This window comes from Canis lupus, chromosome 37 (assembly GCF_003254725.2).
Source record: "Canis lupus dingo isolate Sandy chromosome 37, ASM325472v2, whole genome shotgun sequence".
NCBI classification, from domain to species: domain Eukaryota; kingdom Metazoa; phylum Chordata; class Mammalia; order Carnivora; family Canidae; genus Canis; species Canis lupus.
In genome coordinates, this window is record NC_064279.1 from 8,209,031 (window position 1) to 8,217,714 (window position 8,684).

Consider the following 8,684-nt stretch of genomic DNA (forward strand, 5'->3'; position numbering starts at 1 on the left):
CTTTATTTCTTGGTTTGAATTTAATCTGTTCTTTTTCTAGTTTCTTAAAATAGATACTGATTCGTAACCTTTCTTTTCTTCCAATCTAAGCACTTTGTCCTACAACTTTCCTCCTAAAATGCTTTAAGTATACCTAGGAGTTTTTTTTGTTAAATTTTTATTTTAATTCAGTTTAAAGTATTTTAGAATTGCCTTTGACATCTCATTTTTTTAACAGGGTGATTATTTAAAAGTGTGTAGTTTAATCCCTAAATAAATGGGAATTTTCCAACATTTTTTCTCTTAATGATTCCTAATTCCATTTTGATCCAAGAATATACTCTGCATGATTTCTATTATTTTACATTTGTTAAAGTTTGTTTTATGACTCAGGGTATGGTTTATCCTACTCATTGTTTCATGTATCCTTGAATGTGTATTTTGATGTGGAGTGTCTTATAATTGTTAATCAAATTTAGTGGCTTATAGTGTTCAAATCATCTGTATAATTATGATTCTCCTGTTCAACCAGTTAGAGAGGGTTGTTGAAGTCCCACTCTAATTGTGGATTTGCCTGCCTTTTTTTAGTTCAATTTTTACTTCATAGATTTTGAAACTCTATTGTTAGTTATGTACTCATTTAGGATTCTTAATGTCTTCTTGGAGAATTGACCACTTGGTCATTATGTAATTTGTCCTTCTGTATCCCTAATAATAGTTCTTGTTCTGAAGTTCAATTTATTTGATGCAAATATAGCTATTCCAGCTTTCATTGGATAAGTATTTGTATAACAAGTATGTATTCTTTTACATTTAAACTATCTGTGTGTTTATAGTTAAAATGAGTTTCTTGACAGTATATTATTGGATTTTGCACTTTTCTTTAATCTCTGTATTTAAACTTGTAGTTTAGGGATCCCTGGGTGGCGCAGCGGTTTAGCGCCTGCCTTTGGCCCAGGGCGTGATCCTGGAGACCCGGGATCGAATCCCATGTCGGGCTCCCGGTGCATGGAGCCTGCTTCTCCCTCTGCCTATGTCTCTGCCTCTCTCTCTCTCTCTCTCTCTCTGTGTGACTATCATAAATAAATAAAAAAAAAAAAATTAAAAAAAAAAAATAAACTTGTAGTTTAGACCATTCACATTTAATCTGATTATTGATATAATTAAAGCAAACCAAATGTCTTGCTAACTATATTCTTTTTTTCCCTTATTCTTTCCTTTTCTTTTCCAATGTTTTCTTACCTTTTCTGGTTTAATTGAGCATTTTTATGACTTAATTTTATCTTTTCTATTGACTTACTATTTATATCTCTTTAAAACACTGGTGGTTGCCTTAGAGTCTACAATATACACATTTAATTGATCAAAGTCTATCTTCATGTAATACTACACTACTTCATGTAGAGTGTAATAACTTTATATAGTGTGTTTTCACTTTTTCTGTCCTGTTCTTTGTGCTATTTGTCATACATTTTAACTGTGCACTTGCTATAAACATAAAATAAATCGCAAGGTACCATATTCTTTCTCTGTAGGAAAAAATCTTTCTGTATTTCTTACAGAGTACTACTTTTGGTGCTGAGTTTCCTCAGTACTTATCTACCTGAGAGAATCTTTACTTCTGTTTGGAAACCTATTTTGTTTGGTATTCAATTCTGGGTTAAAAGTTTTTTTAAACATTTAAAAATGCCACTAATTGTCTTCTATTTTGTATGATTTCTAGTGAGATTACTTTTTTACTGTAATATTTTATTTTACTCTGATTGCCTTCTGGGATTTTCTCTTGGTCTTTTATTTTCAACATTGTGAATATATTTATGTAGTTAGTTTATACTTCTCTTATTGGTGTTCTCTGAGGCTCTTCAATCTGTGATTTGCTATTGGCCATTAACATTGGAAAATTCTTGGCCATTATATACTCAAAAAATACTTTTGACATGTTTTTTTTTTTTTCTCTTTCCCTCTCTACTTTTTCTGGGATTCAAATTATATGTATGTTAGAGAAATTGACATATTGATATGTTCTACAGCTTTTGGATGCTATGGGTTTTGTTTGGTTTGGGTTTTGTTTTCTGTTTTTTACTTTTCTACTCTTTTTTGTTTTGGTTTGGGCAATTTCTATGGGTCTATCTTCAAATTATCTTCATGTCCACTGATCCTTTTGTTAGCTGTGTCAGGTCTAATGAGCCATGGTAAAGACATTCTTTTTGTTGTTGTTGTTTTAAATTTTCAGCATTTGTAGTTGATTCTTTCTCACGGTTTCTATCTCTCCCCTGAATTTACCCACTGATCTTGCATGCTGTCTACCTCTTCCATTAGAGACTTTAGCATATTCAACACAGTTATTTTGAATTTCCTCTCTGAAAATTTCACCATCTGTGTCATATCTGAGTCTGGTTTTAATGATTATTTTTTTCTCCCTAAGGAGTGTGTTGTTTTTTTTGCCCTTTTATATGTCTTGCAATTTCTGTTATTGAAAGTTGGGCATCTTGTGTAGTTCTTATGCCTGAAAATCAGCATGTCTTTCCTTCTGCTAAACCTATAATGTAGGGATTTGAATTAATGTAGTTAGAAGTTGGGCCTAGTTTTAAGTTTGTTGTTGTGGTGGTTACTCTTCGGGCACCACCAACTTTAAATTCTTAGAATGATTCCCTGTGTTAGGTTGGTTTGTCCGAGGGTTTTTTCCTCAGCAAATGCTCCTATATTAACTTTAGATCTTCCTCTGTGCTGTGTCTCACAATGTTTCTTTCCTTGCTCTTCTTTTTCCCTATCCCTCACTCAGCCATATTCTGAGTTTACTTGTTACTTGGTGCTTGTTAGCTTATCAGTAGGGAGTGGTAGTGGGCATTCTCTCTTGTTCTCATTAAGCCTTACTCCTAGACCACCATGGTGTCATGTCCCTAGCTCCTGGAGTGTGGACTCCTCACTGATGCTCCTCCTCAGATTATCGTTCTGGGTCCTGCATGCAATCCTCCACTCTCAGGGTAGGATTTCTTTTGTTGCCATCTCCTTCCCAAGATACGAGTGGTTTTCACCAGTGTGTCATCGGGGTGATGGTGTTTTTGTTTTGTTTTTTCCCCTTGCTTCCATAGTTTAAAGGGGGAAACTTTACTCCATATGGATAGTGGGGAGGACAGGATTCTTACAAAAAAGCTTTGATCCACAATAGAAGGATACAGGTAGGGTCCTGTGTCAGCTCTTGCATGGTTGATCTGTACCATAATTAACACTTTCTTAAAACTTCTTTCAGTCTTTTTTGTGATTGTCCTTTGTTCATGGAAAGAAATAAAAGAGAATGTGAAATCCTTCAATTTTCTCATCTCCCAGGACTTCACACTTTCTCCAGATTATACTTGGCCTTCACCAATTTTTCAAACAACCTAAGAGACCCCTTTTTGCTGGTGTTCAATTGTATCTGTTCTAGGTAAGCTATTGCTTATGTCTTAACACTCCCTGCAGGCACCCTGCCTTTTCTTAGATTTTGGGTTAATTGGTTGCCCTTCAATCTTAGCTTTCAGTAGTTTCAAGAAAACTCATGCCTTTTTTCTTTTAAATCTCTTATAAGCATAAATAACACTCTTTCTTTCCAACTCTGCACAGTGCTGGTTGGAAAATAAGTTTGGTATTAATAACGTATTGTAGAAATGATCAGAATTTTATATTTTCTTTTAAATTAACAGCCAAGGGTTTTATGGACATAAAAAGAAAGATATCTACAAGTAGATAAAGATGTGTTATGTTTTGTTCCTGAAATACTTGCAAAGAGATTATTCTCACACTCTAAGCACTGTAACTGAAGGTAGGATAGATTGCCAAATTCTTTGGAATGGATGAAATCATTTCAAAGCAATGAAAGGCTGATGTTATCAATTCACATGTTGCACAGGATTATCTTGAAGGCATCATGTCATGGTTTAAATAGCAGCATTTTTTTTCTTCCTCAGAGGTTATAAAATAAATGTATGCCTTATAACTGATAGCATTTTCTGTATTCTGATCAGCAGAGTGGGGCTTTGTGCAGGTAGAGTGGCAGGTGACTTTCAGATTAAGCACTGAGATTTAAGTGCCTACAAAATTAAAAAAAAAATCTATTTAAGACTGTCACATTCAATCTTTTTCGTTTGTGATTGCCTTAAAATAATTTCATTTATGAGGTTATCAGCTGTTGTATTGAAAACTGGGTAAAAGTTTTCTGGTGGCTTGGAAATGAGGGGAAAGTAGATTAAAAGTCCACACAAAGGCGAGTATTTTTGATGTTTAAGAAGTGCATGTGCCATGGGTGACGTGGGATAGAAAGGAAGGAAAAGGCTGAAAGAGAAACAACAGGCCTGGTGCATAAAGACAGAGAAGCATCAGTAATGCACCATCTTCTCATTATGACCTGGATCATTCATTCTCTTCACATCGAGGAATAAAGTACCTGTGAATTTATGATACTGATCTCTTTACTACATATCCAAAGGAAATCTAACTCTTCCTTTGACAACCATACCACATATACCTGGGGAAGAGAGTGGGTGCAGGATTCTTAAACAGGGTATTCAATCTGCTTTGCCAAGGAGATATCATATTGTGGAATTCTGTATGTTGACTTCCTGAAGTAAACTGGCTCCTGGTTAGAGGGAACACTTATCTCTCTTAAAAAAAAAAAAAACAAAAAAACAAAAAAACAAAAAAACAAAACAAAACAAAAAAAAAACAAAAAAAACTTCAGCATTTCACCAAATCTTTGTAGTTCTTGACATGTAAAAAAAAAAAAAATACAAATCTTTTCAAGAACCCATAATGATTTTCAAGGCAAAAAATGAAGTAAAATTAAGAGTTGTGTAAAGCTGAGGCTCAATCCTTCTAGAAACACTAGATATCTTTGCTTTGTATTAGGATGTTATTTTTCATCCTTGATTATAAAAGCAAAATGTAAAGTTGTACATGTCATATGTTAGGGAATAAAGTAGAGTTGGGACCAGATTAATATTTGGTTTCCTTTATTCCTCCGTTATATCATTCATAAAAATTCCAAGTAAAGAGATATGCCACATGCTAGTGTATTTTTTGTAATGTATTTCTTTGGTAGTATTTTAAATAACAGGGAGTACCAAAAAACTGATCATTATGGAGGGATTTAACCTCAGCTAGCTATTTTATAACCAATGCTTTATTCCAGCTCTATAATTAACATCTAAAATTAACATTTTCAACATGACTTTAAACATTAGAGAATCTAAGTAGATATAAATACTTAAAGTACTATTGCTTTGCACTTTTTAGGCCTTTCAAAACGGAACTAAAGGCAGTCTCTCTCCACATGAAATATGGCACGGTACATGCTTTGGAACTGTTTTATAGTTTTAAATATTTTTTATGCAATTGGGTATAACTATTTCCATATGTTTATAAAGAGTAAAAGGAGGTAACAGCAGAGATGCTGAAATGTTCTATGTCCCTTTTCATTACTAGCCACATAAGAGCACCAGCCCCTTCTTATCTCTAGTCTATTGGTAAATAGAATTTATTCACTTTCCTTAATAGTAACCTGAAGATGCTGTTTAATGCACCATAAACAAATCTTATGAATTTTTTACATGATTAAAATGGTCATAACTATCCAATGTTTCTTGCTGATTGAATCTGCCACTTCTGTTTACTAGGAAAATAAATAACACATGTTTGCTCTCTTTCTAAAAGGTTCCTATTTATTCTGTGGTCATTTCCCACTTACAATATTTCCAGCTTAATTTCATAAAACAGCTTTTATAAGACTTGGGGAAAAAAATAGCCCTTATTGTACATTGTCTTCAAGTATTTTGCCTCTGAGCTCTGGAGTTTTTTGTTGTTGTTTTGGTTTTTTGTTTGTTTTTTTGTTTTTTTTTTTTTTTTGAAGTAACATCCAACTATCCAGTTTTTCTTTACTTTTCCTACCTTCATTCCTTCCTCTTTCTTGCCCTCCCTTCCTTTCTTCCTTCCTTCTACTCTCTTTCCTTCCCTCCCGCCCGCCTTTTTTTGAGGGCTGTATTAGAGCTGGAATTTAAAAAGTGAAACAGCTGCATGCCTTACATGTGCATGCAGGACCAGCGTAATACAGCTGTTTGAGAATTCCCCCCAACTGCCATCCATATTATCAATGCTGGTGCTGAATTTATAGTTGAAAGCAACAAGGTTTACAGGGCATTTATCTGTCAGAGGGTTCATTAAGATGAACAAGCATGCAGAGAAAACTGTCTATCAAGAAAACTCCCATTGTTATAATTTCTTAAGAATAGATGCCATAAGTAATGCTATTTATGTCTCCCCTTTGAAAATTGAAGGCCTGTATGAAGTTCAATGAGCATGGCTAAATCACATCTTGAGTAGATAAATTCCTAGTATGTCATGGACTCCATGTTATAGCCTTGATACTCATTCAAATTGAGAGTCAAGGCCTTGTTTGTATACCACCACATTTGTGTTAAAATATGAAGAAGCCTCTTGGGTCCATGTTTCAGGGCATGTCTTAAATTGCAACTCCCCTGAGGGAGAAAGCTTTCCTGTTGTTTCTGTTGATTATGACCTCAAACCTGCATATGATGTGACATGTATTGCATTGTATTATAATTATGTGTGGGTTTGTCTTCTTTCCTTTCCTGCTACCCTTACAAAGACATCTCTCTTAGTAATAGTTTTCTAGTCTAGAGCCAGGGCTAAGGGGATATATTTTTTATCCATGGAGTTGAATAGCTGGTCCAAGTGTTTTCTGCCCCCAGCTTCTGATAATGTATTGATATTGGGAAAGTTAAGTTTTGGTGTAAAGAATATATGTAACTATATACGATCAGTATATTTTATAATAGCCTGTTAAAAGACATCAGTTATATTATAAACTTAGTTTGACGTATTATGTGAATTTCATAAAGACGTTGAACTCTAGAACTAGAACTTTAAGTTCAAGCCACTCCTGTTCGAGAAGAACACTGAGATTCAGAATTGAAAGACACATAAAGAACTTTGTTTCATTTTCAGTTAGGAAAATTGTAAGACAACCCAAGAATCTTCTGATTGAATCACTAATGGTTCTTCTCTTGCTTAGAAATTTTCTCTGTTAACCTTGGTGAAATAGGAATTGTGTCATCAGCACCATGCTGCATTTATTGTTGAGCAGTATGCCAATGATTTGAGCATATTTCTAAGACTTTAAAATTTAGTAAATGGTACTATTATTTTTATTCCCACCATACTTGTTGTAGGTGATTTCCAGGTTATTTGCACAGAATTTTAGCTGATTTCACTTCTGTTCAACAAGCTTGATGCATCTTCATGGTGCTGGTTTGACAGGGGATAAGCACCTTTGAGGAAACTCTCTGGTAAGAAGTAGAGTTCAGAATAACCCAGGGAGGGTGCCTGTGTGGCTCAGTTAAGCATTTGCCTTTGGCTCAGGTCATGATCCCAGGTTCCTGGGATTAAGCCCCATGTTGGACTCTCTGCTCAGAGGGGAATTTGCTTCTTGCTCTTCCTCTCCTCCTGCCTCTCTCCCCCCACTTATATTCTCTCTCTCTCTCTCTCTCTCTCTCTCTCTCTCTGTTTCAAATAAATAAAATAAAAAGTCTAAAACAAACAAACAAACAAACAAAAAAACAGAATTACCCGTCTTCATAGACAGGGAGCCAGACTCAGTTATCAGTATCTGCCATATAAGGAATGCCTCCAGGTGTGGACCAAATGGACCTGGAACATTTTACCACTTTCATCATGGGGCTCAAAGTTGTAAATTAGGCTTGCTGTGAGTGAGATTCCCCAATTGCAAAACTGAGAACAAGTTTACATAATAATTTTTCACCCTTTGTTGTAGAAATTATTTCAGTTTTCAGCTGGGTATATAGTTGTTCCCCCCCCCACCCCCGAGAAAGCAGATAACTATATGAGAATCCAACAGAGAAGTATATTATAGGAGCTGGTGTATGGTAGCCATATTGATCATGTCAAGTACCCTGATGAATGCTGCATGTCTTACATTTGACTTTTGTAATAATCTTATGAGATGGATATTATTTATATATGAGGTACCTGAGGCTCAGTCATCTAATTTAGTAAATTATGGCACTAAACTTCAAATTCAGGTTTGTTTTATTTAAAACCACACACTCTTCATTAGGTGAAACTGAATTCATCCTATATTGAGTTGTAGATCTCTCATTATTTGGAAATCTAAACTTGATTCAAATTTATTTGTGTGAATAAAGAGACTGAGTTAGCCTTATTTGTAAGCGGAGTTGGCATATTATATTCCATAATCAACATAATGTGTAGCGACTGCCTTTTGCGTTTCCAGATGTAGAAAAGAGGGTTATGTGAATTACATGAACTTGAGTTACTTAATAATTAGCAACTCTCATTCTGTGTAAAATCCATGGAGTTTACATCAAAAAATAGGAAGAAAGGTGTTTTTAAAAAAAATTTTTAGGACCTTAAAAAAAAAGAGTTTGTGGGAGAAACCAAGATTTTTATGTAAGCAGAGTATAAAGTGGGCTCTAAAGGGAGAGATGTCCTACCTCGAAGAGTGAATGAGCATTTTCAGGGAGAAGTCAACAAGATAAGATTGCCCAAAGGGCCCTGGCAAAAATATAATATTGCCCTTGACTGTAGGGTGGTGATACATATGACTTTGACCCTAACAGTTGAATAGATAAATTAGATAGTGTTGCCAGCTAATGTAAGCCAATCTGGTCATGCAC